Genomic DNA, 9,431 nt, shown 5'->3' with positions numbered 1-9,431 from the left:
CAAATAGGAAACTGGAAACAGAAAATGGGAAAAAAAAAAAAAAACTGAAAACAAAGTGTGAGAGACAGACAAGATACCAAAACGAAGAACAATGAGAAGCAGAGAGAACCCAAATACAGCAAAAAAATAAATAATAAATAAATAAAGGAAAAACGTGAGGATAGAATAAACTTAGCTGTTTAGTAGATTGAACTGAGAGAGCAGGAGAAAATTGTTTTTAAAAAAAATCAAAAAAGCTCTCAAGTTTTTCTGCTTTTTTGTATTTTTTTTTTAGTATTGGTATCGAATCCCCATAGCTCATATGTATGTATGTATGTATGTATAGCTTTTGAGTTAGCAGCTCGAGAGGCTGAAGCCACAGACTGAATTGAATTGCAGGCTTTCCCGATTTCCGTGTAAAAAAACAAAAAGCAGCCATTACTTTTTTCCCTGCTACTTCGATGGAGACAACAAAAAGAGACAATAATATACATAAATTTCATATGTCTTTTCATAGTTCTGCACATGGAGGGGGGTCCATAACAATCGGCAGCGGTTCGGTTCGGTTTGAGAGGGTCAAGACTGAACCGTTAAAACATTTTGAAACCTGAACTGAACTGAACCGAGCCATGAAACGTTTAAACCGAACCGTTAACATTTTTCAAACCATTAAACCACTAAAACTGTAGTTTTGTGGTTCTGTTTCGGTTTTGAACTTAGGTCTTTTTTTTCTTTTTCTTTTTTTCTTTTTTTTTTTTAAATTTATATATTTCATTATTTTAAACTTATACAATTTTAAAGATGTTCCTAAAATGTGAGAATTTCGATTAAAAATGAAAAGATTGTATAAAAGCAATTTTTTTTAATTTAAAAAATAAAAAACCATTAAACCATGGTTTCTAACTGTTCAAACCGAACCATTTAAACCGTTAAACCACGGTTTCCCGGTTCGAACTGTTGCCGATTGTTATGGAGGGGGGCATAGATTGACATATTCACATTCGTGAGGGTTACCAAACGAATGCATACAAATACACATAAGAATGCATGAAAAAATATTCATAAGAAAAAAAAAAAAGTTCATACTTTCTAGTTTCTTAGATATATAATATAACAAAGAGACTTTCACAATAAAAAGGGGATATTAAACTTCACATTAAAAATGAGACTTACACAAAATAATATTTTTATATTGTGAAATGCACATAAGAGATCAAAACCAGCCTAGTTAGCACCTTACTCCTTACTCAATTTATAGTTGATACAAAGGTACCCCTTCTAGGTTGGCTTAGCTACATGTCTGCTGAAAAGGGTGTGCTAAAAGGGTGGCACAAAGGAACACATGCACACCACATTTCCCCCCTGAGAGAAACAAGGAGGTTTACGACATGGGGAAGGAACGGGGGTCAGAAGTTGGGCTTGGGGTGGCATAGGGCTTGATGTGGGCAACATAAGAGGAGGTGAATCGACAGTTGGAATTGCGTCGGAGCAAGTACGTGGTGGATCTTATGGCACGAACTACAGTGAATGAACCGAATCCCTTGGTGCTTCTAACGTTGTGGTGCAATTTGTAGGTTTCTGGCGCTAGCTTGTCGAAGGAGGGGAGCATCTGTTGGAGAAGCGAAATTATCCATGTTGGTAGGGTTGGAATGGACGTCAATGGTTGATTCTACTGTGAAGCGAGGGTCACGCCCATAGAGTGATTGAAAAGGGTTGATTCATGTGCCCATCTCTTGCTTGAGGGTCTTGTTGAGGCATTTGGTGAGGCCATTTGTTTGAAAGATCAATCGCTCCTGTGGATTGAGGGTCACCTGGACTTGGCTTATGTGGGGGACACGAGGACTATTGTGTAGGAGGGGGATCAGGGAAAGATCAATTGCTCCCTGTGGATTGAGGGTCACCTGGACTTGGCTAAGGTGGGGGACATGAGGACTATCGTGTAGGAGGGGGATCGGGGAAAGATCAATCGCTCATGTGGAGTGAGGGCCACCTGGACTTGGCTGAGGTGGGGACAGGGGGGCTATCGTGTAGGAGGGGGATTAGGGGAGCTCGTGGGACAAGAAGTTAGTGGGCAATGAAATCAATTATAGCGCAACGTTTGAGGAACCAATCACAACCTAAGGTGAGGGGGAAGAGTTGGTGGGGCAAGACATAAAAGTGGCGTGAGAAAGTGAGATTGCCTAAGGTGATGGTGCGACGGGCTTGCATGCGAGAGTGGTATAAATGTTGGTGATCACCAAAAAGGATTTGGATAGAGGGAGCGGTAGATGTCGGGAGGCCTAACTGGTGAACTAAGGCGGTGCTAATGGAAGAGATACTACTACTAGAGACTAACAATATAGTGTGGGTCTAGTGATTGATGGTGGCGAGAATGATGGCATACTTACAAAGCGGAAGAGGCGGATGCTTGAACGTGGGGGACTAGTACCCCGCATCTCCACCAATATGTGAAATGCACATAAGAGATCAAAACTAGCCTACTTAGCTCTTACTTCTTACTCAATTTATTGTTGATACAAAAGTACCAATTTAGGTTGGCTTAGCTACATGTGTGCTAAAAAGAGTGTGCTAAAAGGGTGGGTTGGCTTAGGTACATGCATGCTAAAAAGGGTGTGCTAAAAGGGTGGCACAAAGGAGCACGTGCACACCAGAATATAATAGATGGAAAACTTAAAAGTAATTATTTTATTTTTAATAAATAAAAAATAAAAGGTTCATTAATTCCCCACTTTTTACTCTCCTAAAACAATTGATATTTTTATCTATCATTAAAAGGGGACCTCACACTAATGATATTTTTATAATAGAGATAAAACTTAAATGTATTTGTTTTATTTTTTAATAAAACAAAAAATAAATAAATAAATAAAAGGATCCCATAAAATTTCATATTTTTATCTCACATAAAAAAGTGGACCTCACACTAATATATTTTTATAATAGATGAAAAAGTTAAAAGTATTTGTTTTATTTTTAATAAATAAAAGGTTCATTAATTCCCCATTTTTACTCTCTTGACATTAATAAGGGGACCTCACACTAATAATATTTTCATATAATAGATGTAAAAATATTTGTTTTTTAAATAATAAATAAATAAACGAATGGTTTTGTAATATTCTTGGGGTCATTTTGTATTCTTGAATATTACGGATGTTGAATACCACGAATGTCACGCATGGGTCAATCTATGGTATTTACCATACTTTGAGGGTGTTTACCATACTCGGGTGATTGAAACATTCACGAATGTGAATGCACGTATGATGCATATGGTTCATACTATGGTACTATTACGCTCCTATGGATGCTCTATCCTCCTCCTCTGTGGTTGGCCTTTGATGAGATCATGAGAAGGTTTCAGACATGGCTCACATACCAAATCAGGGTACTAGATCACGAGTAATGATATATAACTAACCCTCGTGCTTTGGATGTCGACCAATAGCTCCTTGTCCCACCTGGCTTGACATCTCCTTTTCTCGCATGCTGAATCACGGGGGCAATAATGAGTTTGTTCAGGCTTTGGATGCTAAGAATGGGAGTCCAACCTACCATGCTTTGAGGCTCGTCCCACCTGGCTTGACATGGCATTTTTCGGCCTAGATATTGAGCGTTCTAGTGAAAATCGGCACCCCATGTTTGATAATCTCCGAGTGTAGGTTGGTTGTTAGCATGGAATTAATTACATGCGATGAAACCACCACATTGTGTTTATATTAAGTATTCGACAAATATGAGCTTTCCTTTCGAAAGTCCACCCAAGTAAGAAAGGCATCTTATTGGATGGGAGAAAAGGTACTTACGACCACCTCTTATAGTGTAGAATTATTGTATATGCTCAAATTCATTCATGTGTCATCCATGCATCTGGAAATTTTCTGGCCATAACACTCAAGAGCCCATGCTTAAATGTTGAGAGTTCACTCCATGGTTGTGGCTTTCCATTTCATATCTCCAACGAATAATAAAAGGTGGTTTAGCAAATGAGGTAAACGTTACCATGGTGGTATAAACAATATGTAGAAGAATGAAACGACTTCCACGTTACTTTATGCCACCTATTGTCACATACTCACTAATTGAGATCCCAAAAAAGTCCATAACATGGGTAGCGAATAAATAAGATAGTGATAAAAGAGTATTGCCATGTTCATCATTCAATCTTCTTTTTTTAAATGATACCATTACGCCTTCAACATCAACGAATTGACATTGAGACAACCCCAAAAATAATTGGAGATACATATACAAAGCTCATATATATTTAGCATCAATCATTTATCGTATTTATCACGTTTGTCACACGATAACTTGTAATGAAGTTATTTTATGAAACACAAAAATTATATTATTTGAGCGGCATTGGGAAACATTGTGTAAATCTTAAAGTTGTCATACTAAAATCAACATTCGTAAAGATGTTGGAGTGCTTCTGGTAATTAGTGTCGTTGGACGATCATTTTAAGCAATTATAAAATTAGGGCGAGAAGCATTTTCATATTTACCAAAATCCTCGACTAAAAATAAGCACAAATACCATAGTTGTACTTTATTTACAATTACAAACATTCACATGCGGATGTCGAGAATGTATTCGATTTTATCATTTGATATATGTTATTAGAACATGTTGTCGGTGGATATATTAAGGTGTCGGTGACTCAACCATTTATCATATTTATCACTTTTGTCACACAATAACTTGTAATGAAGTTATTTTATGAAACACAAAATTTATATTAATTGAGTGACATTGTGTAAATCTTAAAGTTGTCATACTTTCTTTCTTTTTTCCAAAAAAAAACTCCTTCCATTAGTTATAAAATTTTAAAAATAAGATGATTATGTACAAATCCCTGAAGGGACACGATAGTTCCATCTTATGTGGATGCCCCCTGACTCAAGAAAGGGAGAGGACGACCATTGTTGGATGAAGGCTATTCGTTGTCTTTCAACTCCCTCGGAGCTGCCCTCAAGACCATCATATTGGCTCTTCAGAGTGGTTACAATTTCACTCCATATCTCTTGCAATAACCTTGTTGGATGTGCGGTTTGGTTGGAGAAAACTCGCCTACATCGTTGTTTCCATAGAATCCAAAGGGTTATAGGGCTGACCAATTCCAACACCTCTTGATATTTGTCATTAAGAGGATTGGATTGGACATTGTCGCTTGAGGAGAAAAGGACCACTTGTGCTTTTATCACCAAAGTCATCCCCTCCTCCTGATGCTCGTATCTGCCAATTGCAGCCTGCCATGATAGCCAACATATATTTCCCCACTTGATTGAGCCTTGCACCTGGCATAATTGCAACAAGCAGCCAACCCCCCGCCATATTCGATGGGGTGTTGGGCAGTAGTCCCACAAAGCGTGTCGTATGGATTCTACTGCATGTGGGCACTCTACACAATTAGGAGAGCTAAGGTTCCAATGTTGCCATGCTCCCACCGGTAGGGACTTATGTATTAATAGCCATTGGAACGTGGTAATACGCCTCACGTGTTGTTGTTTCCAGATTTTCTGCCAAAACTTGGTGATTATTGTGGAAGGAACTTGAAATGTGTGCCAGACCTTCGCAGTAGCCGGTTCTCTGGCGGCTTGAGCAACTAGAATGTGGCGACCCAATCTAGTTGTCATACTAAAATCAACGTTTGTAAAGATGCTGGAGTGCTTCTGGTAATTTAAACAAAATTAGTATCAATGGACGATTATTTTAAGCAATTATAAAATTAGGGCGAGAAGCATTTTCATATTCACCAAAATCCTCAACTAAAAATAAGCGCATATACCATAGTTGTACTATATTTACAATTATGAACTTTCACACACGAATGTCAATAATGTATTCCATTTTATCATCCAATATATGTTATTAGAACATGGTCTAATGGGATTTTTTGAGTTGTTCAGTTCCCGTACTTTTCTCTCAAGATTGAATATTGTAAGTTTATGTTGCTATTCTAAAGAAATTAATTTCGTTTATTTTCCTGGTAGGTGCTCTCACCCTTGAAGAAGCATCGATCGGACGATCGCAAAGTGGCATTCTATTTACGACATTTCTATCTCCGGGCGTGCGTGAGAGGGGTGTAGACATCGTTTTTTTCCGACTAGAACCCCATTAATTATGACGTTCAACATCGCAATATGCTCAATTCATTCTCCACACGAGTTGCTTTGAGCCCAAGGTAGTATAAAGACATTTAAGGAATATATGCACGCTTAAAATCAACAATAAAAGCATATATCACAATAGAATAATCTCACCACAATGTGATCACATGAAAGAGAGAACATTTCATGAAAGTAGGAAACTATTCAAAATATGGAGAGAAAAACCACAACTAACGTATCCCACGATTTTAAAAAAGAAAGCATGGTGGGAAAACACCTTGGGCTGGTTATCATAAAGAATGACACGAGTACGACATGAATTTGACACAATATCAAAATATGCCAAATGTTCCTATAACTCATATCGATGAACAAGAGATTGACCTATGAAAGGCTCAAATACCTAATAGAATGGGGTGTGAAATATATAACTTTTAAAATAAAAGCCATAGTCGAGGAAGGCCAGAGTAAGGGCTGTTGAGAGGAATTTTGAGAGTTCTATGATGTAATTTTGTTTGCTAACTAATGCGAAGTAGTGATTTTTTGGAAAAAGAAAAGAAAAGCCATAGTCGAGGAAAATACTTTAATGTGAAACAAAGTCGTAGCCAAGCTAAAGTTGTTGGAAACTGGAATGTAATTGACAAAAGAGAAAGGGCATCAAATGATTGTGGCAACCTCGACAAGTGGAATTTCTTAACTTTGAAATAGATGGGTAGATAATGCATTCACATTATGGGAAAATGATGACCTCTAAGCTTGGGATGCCTCTACCATCATCGAATTGAGTAAGTGTGACGCAAACCCTATGTGACTTGGCTGAATTGAATCCAATGATGATGTTTGGGAAAGTAGTCGTGCAAAATGTTATTATAGCCTATAGGGTAAAGTAGGTAGATCATAACCTCTAGGACAATGCGAACCATGTGTCGTATACCTCTTAGATATGATCATATTTGAGCATCAGTTCCATTGCCTAATCTTGCAACCTTGATTTCAAAGTTGGTAATGGACGAACCATGGAAATATGATTTATTCAATAACAAAGGATTGATCTTTGCAGTGCAGATCAATGACATCTATCATAAGTTGTTTGGAAGATAAAGTCATGTTAGTGGCGAACATATCGAGTTTGTGGCACATTACTCGAGGTATAGGATGCTAGTGTTAAGTGTCAGGTTGTAGGATGCAAATATCATCCAACATCCTTTTTGCAAGAGCATTTCTTTGGTGGGTAATGAATGGTGGTTGACAGGTTGTTGCCTTTGGGACAGTGTCATGATGTGACGTGTAACTTCACGACAATGTGGCTTGAGAATGCTAGTGACAAATTTCCGATGGGACACATTTTTTCTTCTATAGAGAATCGAGGAGGAGGGCCGACACAACCCCCTAGACAATGCCTAGTTTGCCACGACCAACCGTGTAAAACTAAGGGCATCGTGAGCCGGGAGAATGTTGCCGATATCTTAGCGGGTTTCCGGCACAACGGCCCACGACCAATTACACTTTAAAACCACCCCATCACGTTGACGAATCTGAAACGGCTGCTCGGGATTCAACCTACGGGATTCACCCGAGGTGACTCTCTCAAATTTGATGAGTCCTGGATGCTCAGGGAGTAAACCAATACGAAGAAGAAGAAGAAGAAGAAGTAACAAAAAGTAACAAACTTGAGACATGGGTGGGGGAGGGGCACATTAGGAATTATGTCAAAAGTTAGGACTCAGGAGGAGGAGGAAGAAGAAGAAGTAGCAAAAAGTAACAAGAAGAAACAAACTTGAGAGATATGGGGGAGGGGCACTTTGGGAATTATGTCAAAACTTGGGGGTTCTTCATCTTCTGAGGCCTGCAGAGATGATGAAAGCTCTGTTTGATTCGCCATACATACATACATATCTACATACTTGCTTGCTTCTTTCAACTCCAAATTATTCAAAGGAACCCAACCAAAAACCCTAAGAAAATCTCTGTTCTTTTTTCTCACAAACCCTACTTTATCCCCCCCCCCCCCCCCCCCCCCGGGTTCTCCTTCGCGCAGAGATTCACAAATCCCAGGTCTTTGCGTTCGTGATGGATCAACAAACCCTAACCTATCCTTCGTAGGAATCACCACTAGCCGTATCTTCTGGCTTTTTTGTTTGTTTGTTATGGAACACAAACCCTAGCTTTCCATTTCTGCATTTGCTGTGGGTTACAAAACTTTCCATATTTTATGAGACTCAAGCCCCATATTCTCATTTGTTTGCAATTCGCAAACCCCTACTTTCTCTTTGGATATGAATCACAAAACCCTACACTTGCTTTCTCTTGCATACATAGTACTGTTCATTTTGAAAAACACGACCAATCCAAGATATATGCCACACTGCAAATGATTAATAAAGGGTGTTTTTTGCTACAATCCGTCTCGGGTTCATCTCGAAGACCTGTCTGGTGTTCATTCCCACACATCTCAGGCTCCTCTGGACACGTTTCGGGTTCATTTGCATCCATCTCAGGCTCGGCAAGATCCATCAGGGATTCAGCATGATTCTTCTGAGGTTCGACATGGCCTGCCGGTTGATCTTCATGATTCATCTTGGCTTCATCCTGATCTTGCATCATTGGAAAAGATAAAGGGAAGTCATCCATCCGAAAACGAGTTGAACTCCTGCCAAGAACTAGAAGCAAAAAGGGATAAGACTCTTAACCCTAGCAAAGGTCAGAAATTTGAAGAGACATTGGTTTTTGTGGCTGCATTGAAAGATTGTGCCAAACGAAAGGATCTTCATAAAAGAAGGAGAATACATAGAGACCTTCTTAAGAAAGGGATTTTACAAGAAGATATCTACCTTTGGGAGTGCTTTAACGAACATGTATGCGAAATGTGGTATGATGACAAAAGCACAAGAAGTGTTTGATGAGCTCCTGGCTCGAGATAGAGTGACATGGAATGTTCTCATTGGTGGATATTCCCAACATGGACAAGGAGATGAAGCGTTGATTTGTTTAGAAAGAATGCGTGGGAGGGTCTCTCTCCTGACACATTCACATATGTCTGTATCTTGAAAGCTTGTACATGGTGAGATTATAGAGCTTATCAACGAAGGCTTGCTTGATGATAACGTTATTGTCAACACTGCATTGGTGGATATGTATGCGAGATTTGGTGAACTTAGCAAAGTTCGAGAAGTGTTTGATAAAATAGTATTTCGGAATGTGGTCTCTTGGATGGCTTTGATTGGAGGATATGCCCAATGAGGATATGGAGAGGAAGCATTCCATTGCTTCACACTTATGCTAGGAGAGGGTCTCTCTCCAGATGTTTTCACATTTGTTTCTACACTGACGGCCATCGG

The sequence above is a fragment of the Azolla caroliniana genome, unplaced genomic scaffold, assembly GCF_043228905.1.
Source record: "Azolla caroliniana isolate FFs.n. ecotype wild unplaced genomic scaffold, voAzoCaro1.0.p SCAF_2, whole genome shotgun sequence".
NCBI lineage: Eukaryota > Viridiplantae > Streptophyta > Polypodiopsida > Salviniales > Salviniaceae > Azolla > Azolla caroliniana.
Note: the sequence above shows the minus strand (reverse complement) of the source record.